Source organism: Hyaena hyaena, unplaced genomic scaffold, assembly GCF_003009895.1.
Source record: "Hyaena hyaena isolate Hyena2069 unplaced genomic scaffold, ASM300989v1 scaffold_1035, whole genome shotgun sequence".
In the NCBI taxonomy this organism is placed as follows: Eukaryota; Metazoa; Chordata; class Mammalia; order Carnivora; family Hyaenidae; genus Hyaena; species Hyaena hyaena.
This window is the reverse complement of record NW_024081669.1, coordinates 290,798-310,315: the sequence shown is the minus strand read 5'-3', so window position 1 is coordinate 310,315 and position 19,518 is coordinate 290,798. Positions and strand designations below refer to the sequence as shown.

The 19,518-nt window shown below is 35.1% G+C and overlaps 1 protein-coding gene across 1 annotated transcript in view; it reads left to right on the top strand.

Annotated features, from left to right (window-relative positions):
* The window catches only part of LOC120223757 (attractin-like protein 1), a 519,004-nt gene that overhangs the window by 304,257 nt on the left and 195,229 nt on the right, over positions 1–19,518 (top strand). The window lies entirely within an intron of this gene.

Here is a 19,518-nt window from a genome sequence, read left to right as displayed (position 1 = left end):
TTTGCTGACAGCCAGCTCAAAGCCTGGAGCCTGTTTCAGATTCTGTCTCCCTCTCTTTCTGACCCTCCCCTGCTCATGCTGCCTCTCTCTCTCTCAGAAATAAATTTTAAAAAACATTAAAAAAAACTTACTACAAATCTACAGTAACCAAGACAGTGTGTAATTGGCAAAAGAATAGACAGTTGTATCAATGGAATGTAATAGTCCAGAAATAGACCCAAATAAATATAGTCAATTGATCTTAAGGTTTTTTTAAATGCTTATTTATTTCAGAGACAGTGCACAAGTGGAGGAGGGGCAGAGAGACGGAGACAGTATCTGAAGCAGGCTCTAGGTTCTGAGCCATCAGCACAGAGCCTGACACGGGGCTCGAACCCATTAACCATGAGGTTTTGGGTTGTTTTTTTTTTAATGTTTTTTATTTTATTAAATTTTTTAAATGTCTTTTTTTTTTTTAATATATTTCTGAGAGAGACAGAGACAGTGTGAGCAGGGGAAGGTCTGAGAGAGAGGGAGACACAGAATCCGAAACAGGCTCCAGGCTCTGAGCTAGCTGTCAGCACAGAGCCCAACACAGGGCTCAAACCCACGAACTGTGAGATCATGACCTGAGCTGAAGCTGGACATTTAACCAACTGAGCCACCCACACGCTCCCGTTTTTTATTTTAGAGAGAGACACAGAGCACAAGTGGGAGAGGGGCAGAGAGAGAGGGTGACAGAATCTGATCAATTGATCCTTAACAAAGGAGCAAAGGCAATGCAATGAAGCAAAGATAGTCTTTTCAATAAATGGTTCTGGAACAACTGGACATCCACATGCAGAAAAGAGGGAATCAGGGCACAGAGGACATTTGTGAGAGAGAACGAGTGAGAGCAAGCGGAAACCAGTGTGATCCACTGCCTTAAATGTTAGCATAGTTAAGTTCTAATTAGTCATGTTCTGATTAGTATTCTTTGTTTTATCTATGAAAAGATAAGAGGGTGATTTTTAAGGTATTTTATGATATAGTCAGTTATTTTTAAGTAAACAGGATTTTCTAATTGTGAAAACATATAAAATTGTTCTGTTAAAAATTTAAAGGCATATAAATGTGAATTTCAGTCATAATAAATGTGAATATATATGAGATGTTTTCCATTTACCCATCACATATGATTTATTCAGTTAATGCTTTCAACAAACACTGCTCATGACCCTATTCTTTTTACCAAAAAAGGCTAAATTTTTACTAAATAAGTTTAGTTTGGGTTTCTTTTTTTTTATTTTACAAATACTAAATAAATGTTTAGAGGAGGAAGTTTACTTTTATTTTTACTCTAGTACATTAAGTATCATCTCATAGATTTTTAAAAAATAATTAAATGACATTTTCTCCTAAAAAGCAGTATATGAATGAAAATATATTTTTATATTTTTCACTGAATTTTATTTTTTAATGTTTATTTTGAAAGAGAGTACATATGTGCAAGTGAGGGAGGGGCAGAGAGAGAGGGACAATCTCAAGGAGGCTCCATGCTGTCAGCACAGAGCCAGATGCAGGTCTCAACCTGAGAACTGCAAGATCATGATCTGAGCTGAAATCAAGACTGCCAAAGCTTAACCAACTGAGCCACCCAGGCACCCTTGATGCTGAATTTCAAATTAAAATAATTCCAAACTAATTTTCAACACATCTAAATAATACGTCTAGAAGATTTTCAAGTACTGAATAAAATAGGTGTCTGGGTGGCTCACTCTTAATTTTGGCTCAGGTCATGATCCTCACGGTCATTAGATCGAGCACCCCGTCCACTGGGCTCCACCATGGATGGGGAGTCTGCTTAAGATTCTCTCTCTCTCACTCTGCTCCTCCCATTTTCCCTCTCTCCCTCTCTCTCTCTGTCTCTCTCTCTCATAAGATAAAAAACAAAATAAAATAATTTGCAATTTAATTATATTACTTTTTAGTGCATATCATTTTCTGTTATCCTATTATCCTTGATTAAAAAAGATAAATGTAATTGTTGTGTTATCATTAGTTTAATGACACCATTCAATTTTAAACACCTTTCTTTCATAACAAAACATATATCTATTATACATAACATTGCAATTTCTTATTATCTATGTGTAAAGGAATACACATTTTATATACTGGATGCAAGATAACAAAACCAGAAGATAGTAGATGATTTTTTGTTCTACTTATCTGAAAGGTTATCAAGTAGTAAGTAATGCCAGCAGAGCATGAAAATGACCAGTAATTCTAGAATAAATTGGACAAGGTATAGTTTGTTATATTTTTAACTACTGAAGGCTGGTCAATAGCTGTACTCAATTTGCTGTTGTTTCCCCCTGGAAAGCTCAGTTTGTTAGCTTTAGGATAGGCTCAGTCAATGGATTCTTTTTTTTTTTTTACTAAGAGAAATGATCCATGGGCGGTCCCCCAAGGAGTAAAATCATGAGAAAACACAGGCAGCCTTTCATGCTGCACAGCACAACTAGGGAAGTAAGACTCTGACCTATTTGAGATAGAGTTTCAAAGACTGTGCGTTTGGAGCTCTTTTAAAAAAATCAATTCACATTATCATAGAAAGCGGAAAATGATAGCAAAAGGCTGTTTTTATTAGAAAAACCTTTATTATACTAATAGATTATTTGAAGTGCTTGAAATTGGCCTCAAGTAATATTCAAAAATATATTAAAGAAGACCATAATTATACTTTGTTAGTTTGCCTATTTGTGGGTGCTTTTCGCCATGTCTTAACAGAACAATTTAAGGGGACGTGAAGACACACAGACATGGGTGAATAGGCAGAAACATGCATTCATTAATAGTACGTGACTTGACTTAGAAGAAAGGATGCAGGACCTGATGATCTCTATCTCTATGTATGTATGTATGTATGTATGTATCTATGTATGTGTATTGATAAAACACAAAAACTATAAATAATTTTACCCTGTTAAATATTGCTGACAGTTATCCATTTGGGCTAATAAGAATGAAGGGCAGTGTCCTTTTTGAGAAAATTGTTATTGTTTTGTTTTTGTTATTATTTTCTTTCCTATTTTAAAAAATGAATTGAAGTGGCTTAGAATGAAAAGGACAGACCAAATAACAGCACAGTTGTTCTTGCTGCTGCTGCTTGCTGCTGGGGTTTGTTGTGTTTTTGTTTTAAGGAAAGTGTGGCATATTAGCATACACTTTGGAGTCAGACAGACTTGGCTATAAATCCTACTTCTTTTCTCTTACGCTCATCATGGGTAAGTTAATTCACTTATTTGTACTTTGCTTCCTTAAACTAAAACAAACACAGTAGTGACTAACTTAGGATTGTTGTGAGCCAAAATTGGGGAAATACCTAGCATAATACCTAGAAAAAAGAATGGGCTTAGTGATGAACATTTCTTTCCCTCTGGTTTTCCCTTCCCTAAGGAGATGGAGATTTCAAGGATGCTTGCCCAGAGGACTGTTTTCTCCCTCTTCCATAAAAGCACTATCTTTTACTCATGTAAGATCACAGTAATAAAAGAGTATCCGAGTTTTGTATGAAGAAATCAGCAGCATTCATGTATTTGCTGAACTTTTTTTGAGCACCTACTTTGTGTAAGACACTTGGCAGTTGAAATGCCCCAATTCCAGCAAGAAGGACTTTTGCTTGTTGAAAACAAGAATTTAAAAAAAAAAACACCTTCAATTTTCTTCTTCCCTCTAGTTTTGAAAACTCTTAGTAGATAGGTCATTTGGTTTAAGAGTTGTATCCAACCTGACACAGACTGCAGTGATGAATTCTTCACCAAGCCTGCTTAGTTGTTTGACATTTTTGCTAAGATTTGTATGACCTCATCTGTGATGGTTGAAAATATATAGATGAGACAGATTAATTGCAGAAAATCTAGTACTTCCTAAGTAATAATGAAAGTTTAAGGTTAAGGATTGATTGATAGGATAGTCACTTAATGTGAAAACAAATGACACAGTGGTATGGAACTCAGTATCTGAGAAAACAAGTCAGGATTTGTAAATTCTTTTTTTAGGATCAACTTGGGGGACTGAAGCTTACTATTTAATTTCTCTTGATTATAACATGAGTTGAGGAAGGAGGGTGCTTTTACATCCCATCTAAAGATAAATGTCTCAAAAATACTATATGAAAGCATAATTAAAAAATTACTCCAACTTTAGAAAATAACTATCAATAATTTATACTCACAGATTATAACAACAGAGAAAAATTGAAATTTAAGTGGTTAATCATTAAAATCATTCTGTAACACTTACTTTTAAATTTCTTTAATGGCTTAGAAAAGGACAGCTTATAATTTTTATTTTTTATTCATTTATTTTTAAAACAACTTTATTGAGATATAATTCACATACCATGCATTTCATGAATTTAAACAGTGCAATTCAATGGTTTTTAGATATTCACAGATATGTGAGGTCATAACCACAACCAGTTTTGGAACGTTCTGCCCCCTTGAAAAGAAACTTTGTACCCTTTAGCTATCATCTTTGTGGCCCTCCTTTAACTCACTCAGCTCCAAGTAATCACTAATCTACACTGTCCAATAGATTTGCTCTCCCTCCATAGGGCTTTCTGGTGTTGATTGTTGAGGGCTGCTTTGTCCTATGTTTAGTGACTTCTCCAAACTAATTTTGCACTGAAATCTCTGTTCTGTTAACTCAGTCAGGCAGTGACAGAAAGATACTACCTTCAGTGACTGTTGACAAAAAGATAAAACAAAACAAAACAAACAAACAAAAACCAATTCCCTTGGTCTTTACCTGTTGGCTCCGAGCTAGGATACTCCTTTAGTGCCTAAGCCAACCTACCTACAACTCTGCCTTAGCCTTCACCTGCTGCTTGTGTGGAGTCCAAAGATCAGCCTGAGGTATAATTCAAGTCTTTTCTGAGCATGGGTCCAACCCTGAGTGTGCACTCCAGCTTCTCCTACATGCTTCAGAGCTCTTCACAGTTCTGCCATGTATCTTCCTTCCTCAGCCTCCTCATACTTGAGCTTTTTGGGTCTGTCTACTGTTTGCCTCATCCTTTATTCAATGCCCTAGGCAGCAATGGGTAGCATATATCTTTAAATGTTTCCATCAGATGTCACCCAGAAACTCCACTTAGAGGGGCAAAATAAAGGCCAGTCTCTGTGTTGATCTCTTAGGGAGTCAAATGACCCATTTTTGAGAACAAGGTCTATGTTGCTTTTCCTGGCACCAGAAACACAAGCCATTGTCCACAAGAAATAGAGAATGCTAGTCAGGTAAGCAAAAACCATACAATGCTTCTTACCAAAATTCAATGGCTTCTTTCTTCATTAAGCACTCCTTGATGGACATAGTTGTTTGATTAGATTCCAGAGTTTCAAAAAAGTTGACTCAGTCAGTTTTTATCAGCTTAATTCTTACTTGAGAAGCCATGTCTTAGAAGGGACCACTTCTTGGAACTCCTTATGATGCTAATTCCATGATGTCACTTCCGCTGCAAGTACTTTGGAGAATAGTTTGGCACTACAGAGTAAATCTAAAGATACACAAATCAGCAATTCTGCTCCTCGTTATTTGCCTTGGAATGGTGATTCTTAACTGGAACAGTTTTGCCTCTTCAGTAACATTTGAGAACATCTGGAGACATTCATGGTTTTCACAATGGTGGGCATCTAGTGGGTAAAAGCCATGGATGCTGCTAAACATCCTGCAACACATTAGATAGTCCCCTCCTTACCTACATCAAAGAATGATCTGGAAAAATTTAACAAATTTTAAGAAACTTTCATTTTGAGAAATGAGTGCTCATATGCACAAGGAGATGCTCATAACTGCCTTATTTATAATAGTCCTAAACAGGATATGAGTCAAACAACCTGAATGCCTACAACAACAATGGAATAGATATATTCCTGTATAAACATTTAGTAGAACACTTTATAGCAATGAAAAGAATGAACTATAAAAATTATATAAAGAAAAGCAAGAAACCCTTTTCCCTAAGTAGATAGTGGTCTCATCAAAAAGGGGAAGTGGTTAAGATTGAGAAAGCACACGTGAGATCTTCTGGGATTGGGGCAGTGTTCTGTGGTGGTATTTACACCAATTTTCAGTTTTTTAAAAAACTGTACATTAATATTTTACTACTTCCGTGTATATTTTATAATAAAAATAGACAAAAGTGGTCAGTAATTAAAACTTTCTTCTATTACACTCCTTATTCTGACAGATCATGTTATTTTTTAATTGAGGTATAATTTATATACAATATTATATTAGTTATAGGTGTACAACAGAGTGATTTGACATTTGTACATATTGTGAAACGATCACCACAGTTGTCTACTTAACATCTGTCACTACACAAAATTGATATAATATTATAGACTATACTCCCCATGTTGTGTATCTCCATGAATTATCACTGGAAGTTTGTACTTCTTGATTCCTTTCACTAATTTTACCCCCACAAATCCCCTTCATCTGGTAACCACCAATCTGTTCTCTTTCTTCATGAGTCTGTGTCTTGTTTTGTTCTGTTTGTTTATTTGTTTAGTTTTTCAATTTCCACTAAGTGGAAATCATGTAGTGTTAGCCTTTATCTGACTTATTTCTTAGCATAAAACCCTCTAGGTTTATATGTGTGTTGCTTAAGTGTTCAGTTTTTTATGTATACAGACATATATATGTATGTTTATATATGCATATATATATTTGCATTTGTTTATTTGTTTATTATATTTGCTCATTTGTTTATTATATATGCATATATATGAAATCAGGGAGTGGGATATCTTCAACTTTATTCTTCTTTCTCAAGATTGTTTTGGCCACTTGGGATCTTCCGTGGTTTTATATAAATTTTAGAATTATTTGTTCTAGTTCTGTGAGAAATGCCATTGGACTTTTGATAGGAATTGCATAGATAGATAGATAGATGAATTATTTCTATATACATATGTATGTATGTATCTATATCTATCTATATATATCATTTATATATATCTATATAGATAGATACATATATAATATGGCAGTTTCTTTATCCATTTATCCATTGATGGAGACTTGGGCTGTTTTCATATCTTGACTATTGTAAATAATGCTGCAGTGAACATTAAGGTTCATATATCTTTTTGATTTAGTGGTTTTGTTTTATTCAGACAGACACCCATTAGTAGAATTGCTGGATCATATCCTCATTCTATTTTTAATCTTTTTTGAGAAACTGTTTTCCATACTGGCTGCACAAACTTAACATTCTCACCACAGTATACAAGGATTCACTTTTCTCTGTATTTTCACCAACACTTTTTTTTTTTTTAATTAAAGCCATTCTGACAAGTATAAAGTGATAATCTCATTGTGGTTTTGATATTCATTTCCCTGGTCATTAGTGTTGTTGAACACCTTTTCATGTGCTTCTTGGTCATCTGTATGTCTTTGGAAAAAATGTCTTTTTTGATCCTCTGTCCATTTTTAAGTTGGATTGTTTGGGGTTTTTTGTAATTGAATTGTAGGAGTTCTTTATACATTTTGGATATTAACTCCTTGCTGGATATATGATTTCCAAAAATCTTCTCTCATCAGTAGCTTGCCTTTTCATTTTTTTGATGATTTCCTTCATTCTGCAGAAACTTTTTAGTTTGATGTACTCTCATTTGTTTATTTTTGCTTTTGTTTCTCTTGCCTTTGAAATCATATCTAAAAAAACACTGCTAAGACTATTATCAAGGAACTTGCCTCCTGTGTTTTCTTCTAGGAGTTTTATGGTTTTAGGCCTTTCATTCAAGGCTTTAACCCATTTTGAGTTAATTTTTGTATATAGTGTAAAATGGTATCCAGTTTCATTCGTTTGTATGTACCTCTCCAGTTTTCCAAGTACATTTATTGAAATAAGAATCCTTTCCTCATTACATATTCTTGGCCCCTCTGATGTATATTGATGATATATGTGTGGATTTATTTCTGGGTTCTTTGTTATGTTCCATTAATCTATATGTATGTTTTTATGACAATACATACTATTTTGATGACTATAACTTTGTAATATAGTTTGAAATCAGGAAGTGTGATACCTCCAGCTTTGTTCTTCTTTCTCAAGATTGTTTTGGCCATTCAGGGTCTTTGGTGTTTTTATATAAATTTTAGAATTATTTATTCTAGGTCAGTGAGAAATGCCATTGGACTTTTGATAGGAATTGTATTCAATCTGTAGATTGCTTTGGGTGGTTAGGATATTTTAATGATATTAGTTCTTATAATCCATTAGCTTGCAGTATTTTTCCATTTATTTGTGTCATCTTCAATTTCTTTCATTAATATCATAGTTTTCAGTGTCCAGATCTTTTATCTTTGTGGCTTTTATTCCTAGCTATTTTTCTCTTTCATGTGAGTATAAACTGGATTGTTTTCTCAACTTTCGACTTCTCTTTCTGGTAGTTTATTATTAGTGCATCAAAACACAACAGACTTTTGTATATTAATTTTTCTATCCTGGAGCTTTTACTGAACTTATTTATTCTAATATTTTTGGTGGAATCTTTATGATTTTGTATTTATAGAATCATGTCATTTGCAAGAAGGGACATTATTACTTCTTCCTCTCAAATTTGGATACTTTTTTTTTTTCTTAGCTAATTGCTCTGGTTGGGACTTCAGATACTGTTTTGAATAGTGTGGTGGAAGTGTGCAGCCTAGCCTTATTCCTGATCTTAGAAGAAAAGCTTATAACTTTTCACTGTTGAGTATGATATCAGCTGTGGGTTTGTCATATATGGCTTTATTATGTTGAGGTACATTACCTATATACCCACTTTGTTACTGTTTTAAATCATAAATGTATGTTGAATTTTGTCAAATCCTTTCTTTTCAAATGTCTATGAGATGATCATATAATTTTTAACATTTATTTTGTTAATTTGGTATATCAGGTTGATCAATTTGAAGGTGCTGAATTATCCTTGCATCCCTGGAATAAATCCCACTTGATTATGGGATGTATCCTTTTAATTTGTTAATGAATTAAGTTTGCTAATATTTTGTTAAGGAAGTTTGCACATATGTTCATCAAGGATATGAGCCTGTAGGGTTTTTTGTTTGTTTTGTTTTGTTTGTTTGTTGATTGGTTGGTTGGTGTCCTTTTCTGTATTTGACATCAGGGAAATGCTTTATAAAATGAGTTTGGAAGCATTCCCGCTCTTCAATTTTTTGGAAGGGTTTGAAAAGGATAGGTACTAAATCTTTTTGAATGTCTGATAAAATTCACAGTGAAACCATCTGGTCCTGGATATACTTTTGTTGGGAGGTTTTTGATTAGTGATTCCATTTTTTTATTATCAATCTATTCAGATTTTTTTCATCATAATTTAGTATTGGAAGATTATAAGTTTCTAGGAATTTATCCATTTCTTCTAAGTTGTCCAAATTGTTAGTGTATAAAATTGTTCACAGTATTCTCTTACAATCTTTTGTATTTTTGTGGTATGAATTGTACCTTCTACTCTTTCATTTCTGATTTTATTTATTTGAGCTCTCTTTTTTTGGTTAGACTAGCTAAAAGTTTGTCAATTTTGTTTATCTTTTCAAACAACTGGCTCTTAGTTTCACTGATCTTTTCTATCATCTTTTTAGTCTTTATTTTATTTATTTCCACTTGATCTTTATTATTTCCTTTCTTCTATTAACTTTGGGTTTTGTTCTTCTTTTTCTAGCTTCCTTATATGTAAAGTTAAATTGTTTATTTGATATTTCTCTTGTTTCTTGAGGTAGGCCGGTATTGCTATCCTCTTAGAACCATGTTTGCTGCATTCCATAGATTTTGGTATATTGTGTTTTGTTTTCATTTGTCTCTATGTATATTTAACTTTTTCCTTTGATTTTTTTGACCCTAGAATTGCACAGCAACATGTTATTTGATCTCTACATATTTGTCATTATTTTGTGTTTTTTTTCTTATAATTGTTTTCTAATTTCATACTGTTGTGGTTGGAAAAGATGTTTGATGTGACTTTGGTCTTCTTAAATTTATTGAGACTTATTTTGTAGCCTAAAAGTAATCTACCCTGGAGAATGTTTCCTGTGCACTTGAGAAGAATGTGTATTCTGCTATTTTGGGGTGGAATGTTTTATATATATCTGTTAAGTACATCTGGTCTAATGTATTGCTTACGGCCAGTGTTTCCTTACTTATTCTGTCTGAATGATTTATCCAGATGTAAGTGAGGTGTTAAAGTCCCCTACTATTATTATAGTGCTGTTAATTTCTCCCTTTACATCTATTAATATTTGCTTTATATAATTTGGTATTCCTATATTGGGTGCATATTTATTTATATATATTTTATCTTATTGGATTGACCCCATTATTATTATATAGTGCCCCTCTTTGTATTTTATTAAAGTGTTTATTTTAAAGTCTATTGATATGAATATAGCAACACCAGCTTTGTTTATGTTTCCATTTGCATGGAATAGCTTTTTCATCCCGTCACTTTCACTCTGTGTGTGCTCTTACTTCTTTTTTTTTTTTTTAATGTTTTATTTATTTCTAGGAGAGAGAGTGACAGCATGAGCAGGGGAGGGTCAGAGAGAGGGGGAGTGACAGACTCTGAAACAGGCTCCAGGCTCTGAGCTGGCAGTCAGCTCAGAGCCCGACACGGGGCTCGAACCCACGAACCGCGAGATCATGACCTGAGCGAAAGTCAGACGCTTAACCGACTAAGCCACCCGGGCACCCCATGTGTGCTCTTACTTCTGAAGTGAGTCTCTTGTAGGCAGCATATAGTATTGTCTTGTATTTTTTATCCATTTATCCATATTATGCCTTTTGATTGGAGAATTAATACCCTATACATTTAAGGAGATTATTGATTGCAATGTACTTACTGCCATTTTGTTGATTGTTTTCTAGCTGTTATTTTGTAGTTCCTCTCTGTTTCTTTCTTCTTCTCTTTTTCTCTTTCCTGTAGTTTGATGACTTTCTTTATTGTTATGCTTAGATTCCTTTCTCAAAACCACCTAACATTTTATGTTTTTGATGTCACAATTTACATATTTTTATTGTATGTATTCCTTAACTAACTATTATGGATTTAGTTAATTTTACTACTTTTGTTTTTTAATTATTATAGTACATTTATAAATAAATAATCCACTACTTTTACTATAAATTTACCTTTTTTAGTGAGATTCTTTCTTTTCTATGTTTTCTTGTTATTAAGTAGTGCCATTTCTTTACAGCTAAAAGATATGTCTGTACTGTTCTTGTAAGGATGCACTTTAACTTTTGCTTGCCTAGAAAACTTTTTTTTCTTCTTAATTACAAACAATAACTTTGTGGGTAGAGTATTCTTGTTTCAGAGTTTTTTCCTTTCAGTACTTTGAAATTTGTCATGCCACTCTCTTCTGGTCTATAAAGTTTTTTCTGAGAAATCTGCTGGTAGTCTTATGAGATTTCCCCTGTATGTAACAATTTGTTTTCCTTTTACTGCTTTTAAAATTCTCTTTTTAACCTTTGACATTTTAATTATAATGTGTCTATGTGTAGATTTCTAGGTTTATCTTATTTGGAACTCTCTCCACTTTCTGGACCCAGATATCTGTTTATTTCCCTGGATTGGAGAAGTTTTCAGCCATTATTTCTTCAAATAAGTTGTCTGCCCCTTTTTCTCTCTTTTCTCCTTCTGGGGCATCTATAATATGAATGTTACTCTACTTGTTCCATAGGTGCCATAACTTATCTTCATTTTTTAAAATAATTTTTTTCTTTTTCCTGCTAAGTAGGTTCCATTGCTTTATCTTCCAGCTTGCTGATCTGTTCACTGCTTCATCCAATCTACTGGGTTTATTTTTCATTTCAGTTATTGTATTATTCAGCTTTGTGAGTTCTGTTTGGTCCTTATGTTTTATGTCTCTTTGTTGAAGTTTTTACTATATTCATCTATTATTCTCTTGAGTTGAGTGAGCATTGTTATGACCATAACTTTGAATTCTTTATCAGGTAGATTACTTATTTCAATATGATTAAAGCCTTCTTCTGAGATTTTGTCTTATTATTTTGTTTGAAAAATACGCCTGTTTCCTCAGTTTGCTGGACTCTGTTTTATGTATTAGGTGAAGGAGCTACCTCTCAGTCTTGAAGGGGTGGCCTTGTGCAGATGATGAACCTTGTTCTACCTTGTTCTAGCTCTTGGTTGTCTCTCGAAACTTTGTGATTGTCTAAACTGCCTGATTTATTCTTGATATGTTCTTGTTGTCAAGGGTGTGCCAAGACCTGTCCATGTACCATGGGGAGAAATCTCAATTAGCATCTATTTTCAGGCTGATGGGAACCAGACACTCAAGCAGCAGCTTTTAAAGTATGCAAATATATATAGTTCTGTGGGCTAATATTATAATCACTGCTGGCTTGAAGACCAGGAGATCTAGAGATCTCTTCTAGGTGACAGTTGCAAAATTCTGGCCTCCAGAAGAATGTGTAATCTCCTTTTTGGGAGGTCTCATCAAGCTGTAATGAGGCCAGTGGGATGTTTAAGGATGGTGTTTCTCTATGTATGTTCTTACTGAGTACCTCCTTAGCCTCTAGATGGGTGGGAAACATGAAGCCTGTCCCTTAGGCTGAAGCTCCAAACTAAGTAAATAGGCCATTTTCAAAGGCCGACTGTGGCTTGTTTTAGTCTGTTAACCTGTGCAGTGCCATGGACGGGGTGGGGGGGGACAGGGGAAAAGGGTGCCAAGATCTCTCTTTCCGACTGTTAGATTCCTGTGGAGCTCAAGAACACCAGGGCCTTAGTCACCAGGCCCAGGTGATCAAGAGGCATCCCTGTGTAGATTGTGAGCACTCACTGGTTTTAACTAAGCAGCAGGAATATGTAAGTGGTGGGGCCCACTCAGCAGCTATAGAAAGGCAGTGGAAAAATGTTTTGACTCTGGGCACACATGGGCTTCAGTAGTGCAGTGGGAGAGTGCCTTGTCAGTGTGTGGTGCTAGTTTTAGGCTGAGAATAGGAGAATGCCATGACTGCTCTTGCTAGCAACCCCAGCCAGGGGGTGGAGAAGTGTCACAAATGCCCACAGTCGCCAATTTCATCTCAGAAGCAGGAGAGTGCTGAGACCATTGGCACTTGCCAGCCCCAGCCTGGAGTAGGGGAGTGCTTTAGCAAGGAAGCAGGATAGTGCCATGACCTCTCACCCACACTTGTCTTAGCAAGGCAGTGGGAAGGTGTCAGGTCTGAGCTTGCCCACTATGCTACCACTAGTAGGGTAGGAAATTTTTTTAAAAATGTTGTCCTTTAGCACTTCCAACTCCAGGCAGAGATTGAACTGTCCCTTGCTCCTCCTGCATATCTTTTAAATTAGCAAATGAATCCACATATATAGTAGATGCTTTTTATTTTAATTATTTTATTTTTTTAAGTTTTCATTTCTTTAGTTTGACAGATAGAGAGCACAACTGGGCAAGGGGCAGAGAGAGGGAGGAGAGAGAGAGAATCCTAGGCATGGTCCACACTGTCAGTGCAGAGCCTGGTGTCAGTGCTTGAACTCAAGAACCATGATCCTGATGTGAGCCCAGATCAAGAGTCAGACACTTAACCGACTGAGCCACCCAGGAATCCCTAGTCTAGGTGCTTTTTAAATCCCTGGGTCTTGGAGTAAGTTAGACCCTTTAAAAAAGACATTTCAGTTCCCTATCACACTCTTTTTAGTCCCTTGGAGGTCAGCCCTGATAGTTTTCTAAGCCAGAAGTTTGGGGGCTAGTCTCCCCACTGCTGATCCCAGCAGTTGGGGCTCCTGTTGTAGGGCAGCCACCTCACTCCTCTGGGAGAAGTGTGGGGGCTGATGAGATGCAGGGGCATAAAAAGAAGTGGTAAGATTGTCTCTGCCTCTCCTACCTTCTGGGTGTGGTCTTTGATCCTTTGTGTGGAGAAGCCATTCATCTAGCTTCAGAGCTTTTTCAGAGGGAATTGATCTATATGAGGCAGAGATTTGATGTGTCTGTGGGAGGAAGTGCCTTCGGGATTTTTCTACCTTGCCATCTTGTGGAAATCTCTATAAGCTTATAGTTTTCAAATTGTGTTTAAATATTTTTACCCAACTTTGTTCAAATTCCTGAAATAGCCCTTCTCAACTTAAATAAAAATTAGGTCTATAAAAACACTGATGCTTAAATTATATAGGGATGATATTAAAATATACTCTTACTTCTTTTTATGGCATTTGTGTAAAATTAGATAAAATTTCAGGTAGATTGTGAGAGTTTAAATAATTTGTACAGGTTATCACAAATATTATAATGTAATAAGGATAGTGTACTCAAATTCTTATCAATGTTGTTTTGCTTTGCTTTTTGGATATGTTTTAATCCTATTCCTGTTTGCAGTTTGCATCAAAGTTAAGATTTATCCAATAATTAATGTGTTCATTCATTATTCAAGAATCTTTATTGAACAATTATCATAGGCTTGCCATTATGGTAAGGTTGCCTATGCAAGGATGAATACAATATAAGCCTCATTCCTTAGGCACTTATAATCTATTGAGGGAGAGATAGACACTTGACTGTGTGACTTAATAATATAGAGACGTACATATTCTCCGGGAACAGAGGGAAAGGAGAAACTAATTAAGATTATTGGAGAAGCAGAGTAATTGTCTCAAAGAGAGCAAGATTATTTCAAATTTGTTTCAGTATTTGAGCAAGAGCTTGGGGGAAGGGAGAGAAAAAAGTAAGAATTCTCCTACAGTAGAGGGAACATTCCAGGAAGGTAGTCAAGTGGGAGCATGGAATAGTTAGCCTGGCTGGAAATGGACTCCAAGAAAGGTGGTGAGAGGCAGGGAAGGGAATAGTGGATGGTCACAGAGAGTCTTACTCCTCTGGCAGTGGGGAACTGAGAAAATTTTAAAGCACAATAAATTTGTATTCTAGATAAGTCCTTCTGGTGGTATTATGGGGAATAAATTGAAAGAAAAAGATTGAAGGCAGAGAAAGGTATTAGGAGTCTATCAGTTGATGAAAAAAAAAGTAGGAGTAAAATAAGGCTATTTATTCCTTCATTTATTCATTATGTCAACAAACATTTGATTTCCAGCTATAACAGGCCTTGTTCTAGGCACTAGTAATTCAATAGTGAAAAAAATAGACAAAATTCCTGTGGTTATGAATTTTATATCCTAGCAGGAAAGGATTCAGGACTCTTTTCCCACCCTCATCCAGTTGTTTATCCAAGACAAAGGTGATTTCTAAGTTAACCTTTCACTCATATTGTATTTTTAATAAATTAAGAAAATGCATTCATATGTGTGGAGTATGTGTGTGTGTGTGTACATATATATATGTATGGATATATAGATAATATATGCACAGAGATGGATGGATATATAGATAATATATGCATGAACTTGTATCTCTATATATGTTTATATATACACACATATATGTTTGTATATTTTTAAACCTTTTTTAAAAATTTTTACATGTATTTTTATTTTTTTTTAAGAGACAGAGAGAGAGTGAGCAGGGTAGAGTCAGAGAGAGAGGGAGATACAGAATCCGAAGACAGGTTCCAGTCTCTGAGCTAGCTGTCAGCACAGAGCCCAATGCAGGGCTTGAACCCACGAACTGCGAGATCATGACATGAGCCGAAGTCAGACGCTTAACTGACCTCTGCTAATTTTGGACACTTAACCAACTGAGCCACCCAGGTGCCCCTATTTTTTAAACCCTGTATAGCATGAAGATACTGTTAGAAAAAATATTGAATTATTTTACTAGGTATTAAATGCCTATTATGTAGCATTCATGTTCAAAAACCAAAAGATATAGAAGAAGATATGGTAAAAAGAACTAAACCATTCTCCCACCTTGACCCCCTAGCTACCTATTCATCATCGTACAGGTAACAAATATTTTCAGGATTATTGTATTTCTTAAAAATTTGTTTAATGTTTTTATTTTATTTTTGAGAGAGAGACAGATAGAGTGTGAGAGGGGATGGGCAGAGAGAAACAGAGACACAGAATCTGAAGCAGGCTCCAGGCTCTGAGCTTCAGAGGAGCCTCAAACTCACAAATGGTGAGATCATGACCTAAGTGGAAGTCAGACGCTTAATTGACTGAGCCACCCAGGTGCCCCAGTATTTTTGTATTTGTTTACAGAGATATTTCATATAGGTGCTAATATTAGGGTTCCTTTCAGTGCTCTGACACTTTATTAACAACTTATGCAACTACTTTTTAATGGCTGCATAGTGTTCGGTAGCACCATAATCTATTTAACTAGTCTCCCACTGATGTACAATTAGGTTTTTCCTAATATTTAGCTATTTGAAACCATGTTGCATTAAATATTCTTGTCCAGCTCTTCTTATTAACCTTCCTTTGCCCCCCGCCAAAGATCTTATCATCTTCTAATATACTATATATTTTCCCTACTTGTTTCATCTTCAATTCTCACATCTACCCTGCATGAGCATGCTAGCTACAAAAGGCAAAGACTTTTCTTAGGTTTGTTCCCTGGTATAATCCTAGTTCCTATAGGAAGCATTCAATGACTATTTGTTGAATGAATGGATTGCCACATGTATAACTATAGGTAGGAAAAAATAGTAGAAGTAAAATTTCTAGTACAAGAGGAATATGCGTTTATAATTTTGACAAAGATTGCCAAATTGATCTTTATAGAGCAGGATAGCTCAGCCTCAGCACTGTTGACATTTTGAGCCTGATAATTCTTTGTTGTGGAGGGCTGTGCATCGTACATTGTTTAGTAGCATCTCTGTCCTCTCACCATCACTTGCCAATAGATGTGACAACCAAAAATATTACAGTCATTGCAAATGTCCTTTGTTACCAACACTGCTCCAGTATGTTTTACTATCTGCACCTCCCACCAACAATTATGATGACTCTTTCCTACAGCCTTGCCAATACTCTATAAACATTTTGCTCTTTGAAATCTGATGGTAAAAGCTAGTACCTCATAGTTTAAGCTCTTATATTAAGTCGCATTTTAATAGAACTTTAGTATAATGAATCCCTGGCATCGTACACTGTAGTGATGAAGGTAAGGTTGATTTTCCATTGAGAGAAAGAGAGTGAATATATGAAATCTAGAATCATTTGGGAAAAAATGCTATGTGCCCCTATTTTTCTTCATTAAAATATCTAAGTTTTACAAATCCTTCCTTATCTCAAGACTATTATGACTTCATGAACTGAACCTTCCCTAGAATTACATAAATTGGCCTTAATTAATGAACAAAATTTGGAGTCAAAACACTTGGACTTGAGTGCAGGTTTTCCTAATTACGAATTGTATTACCTTGGGGAAGTCACATAAACTCTGAGCTGCAATTTACTCATATGAAAATTGTGGATAATAACATTTGCTCTCTCTACATCACTGAGTTATTGTAAGAATTATTTTTTTTAGATTGTGAGGCTTTTCACAATTGCAAGGGCTTAGGATAATTATTATGAAGGTTTTATGCCCCACTGCATTATCTTATGACTCATAGTGTCCCGAGAGTTTATCACTTTTCAGTGCTTCAGTAATCCCTCCTAACTGTTCTCACTCATTTATTTATTAAACATAGGCACTTTGTACCTTACCATACCTTTGCTCCAGCTCTGTAGTCTTAAATCATTATAGTACAATTTTCTTCATAACTGAGCAAGTCCCAGACAGACTCATCATTCATTGATTCATTCAGTGAACATTAAATAAGCACCATTATCTTCCCCCCAACTGACTTTCCTTTTCAACAGCTCCATTTTTGTCAATGCTGTTATTAATCTAGTCTTAAGGGTTGGAACTTTGTAGTCATCTAGCTTGCTTGTGTTCCCTGTTTTATTGATTCTCTATGCCATGAGTAGACTTATTATGATAGAATACCACCTTTTCTGTTCCCTCCCACTGATTTTTAAGCTTATGAGAGCTGTCTGTTGGCTACCATATCAAATGCAAGTTATTTGTTACAAACCCTCCTTATTACTGTCACCAATTAGATCCACTAACTACTTTTCCTTTCATTGCACCGGGCCCATTTCTGCACCTATGCTTTTGTTCATAATGTTCTCTGCCCTACAATTTTCTTTGTCCTTTTACCTACCAACCAGCACTACCTTTCAAGGGCTATATAATTATCATTACTCTTATAAGAATTATCTTATAAGAATTACTCATTCTTCTTATCTTGACCCTAACTGTGATCTTTTCATCATTTAATTTTTGTTCTTATTGGCCATTTCACTTAGTGTATCACAGAGGATCTCAATCCTGGCTGCACATCAGAATCACTTTGTAAGTATTTTGTTATTTTGGTACCTAATCCCAGAACCTCCCTTTGAAGACTCTAATTTTGAGTAGAATTTAGGCATTGTAGTTTTGACACTGAGTGGTTTAAACGTTCTTGTCGATATTGTAATTATTTCATTTTTCTCTTCCTAACCAAGAAGTTCTAAGTTCTGGTAAGAATGCTAAAGATACATGGTCAATAATTGTTTGATCAGTGGTTTTAATATCAAAATGTTTCTTACTCATTTTATGCAAAGCCTATGATGTTCACCCCACCTATTCCAGTTTCTGTGGCTTAAATAAATTGCGTTTTTTCTTTTAGCCTCATGCATCTTCATATGTAAAATGAGAATAATATCATCTATGCTTCTAACTGTTATGAGAACATATATATACGTATAAATCACAGCTAATAGTTGATAAATAGTGGGCACTTTTATTAGTATTAACATTTTACTGTGTTTTTCTGGAGATGCTGGGAACCCCTTTGTCTTTCTTGCTTTAGAATTTGCTATTTTATGACGTGATAGATACGCTTATCTGCATTACTCTTGGAATTAGGAGGATAGGATATCAAGGCCTTATTGCAGGCCATTGTGCAATTTTTATGTCCTTTAAATCTAATTACATTTTCTCATTTCAAGGAGCAAATGAATATCCCATTTTTTGGACCATCCCTCCATTGAATGTTCCCTGGTTATAAGAGAATATGCACCATTACAGTTTTTTTTCTTGTCAGCAGTAAGTCTCAGCCATGAATATTGTAAATTTACACATCCTATTCACTTCACATGACACTGTCAAGCGGCTCTTTCTTTCTCACAACTGCATGATAAAGGAAGATTTTAGTTTGTTAATTTAGCTTATTTTTATTGTGCAAATTATAATCATTTCATTTAATTTTAAAATTAGGGAATAGTAACATTACTCTATTTAATTTGGACTCATCATATTTATTGCGCTGTTGTGAGAATTAGCAGGAAAACAGAATATTCTGTTTTCCACAGAGGTTGTTACATAAATTACCTTTATTAAGTTCTATATCTTTTTAAAAGTTTTTTAATGTTTATTTATTATTGAGACAGAGAGAAACAGAGAATGAGTGAGAGAGGGGCAGAGAGAGCAGGAGACACAGAATCCAAAGCAGGCTCCAGGCTCTGAGCTGTCATCACAGAGCCCGACATGGGGCTCAAATCCACTAACCATAAGGTCATGACCTGAGCCGAAGTCAAACACTTAACC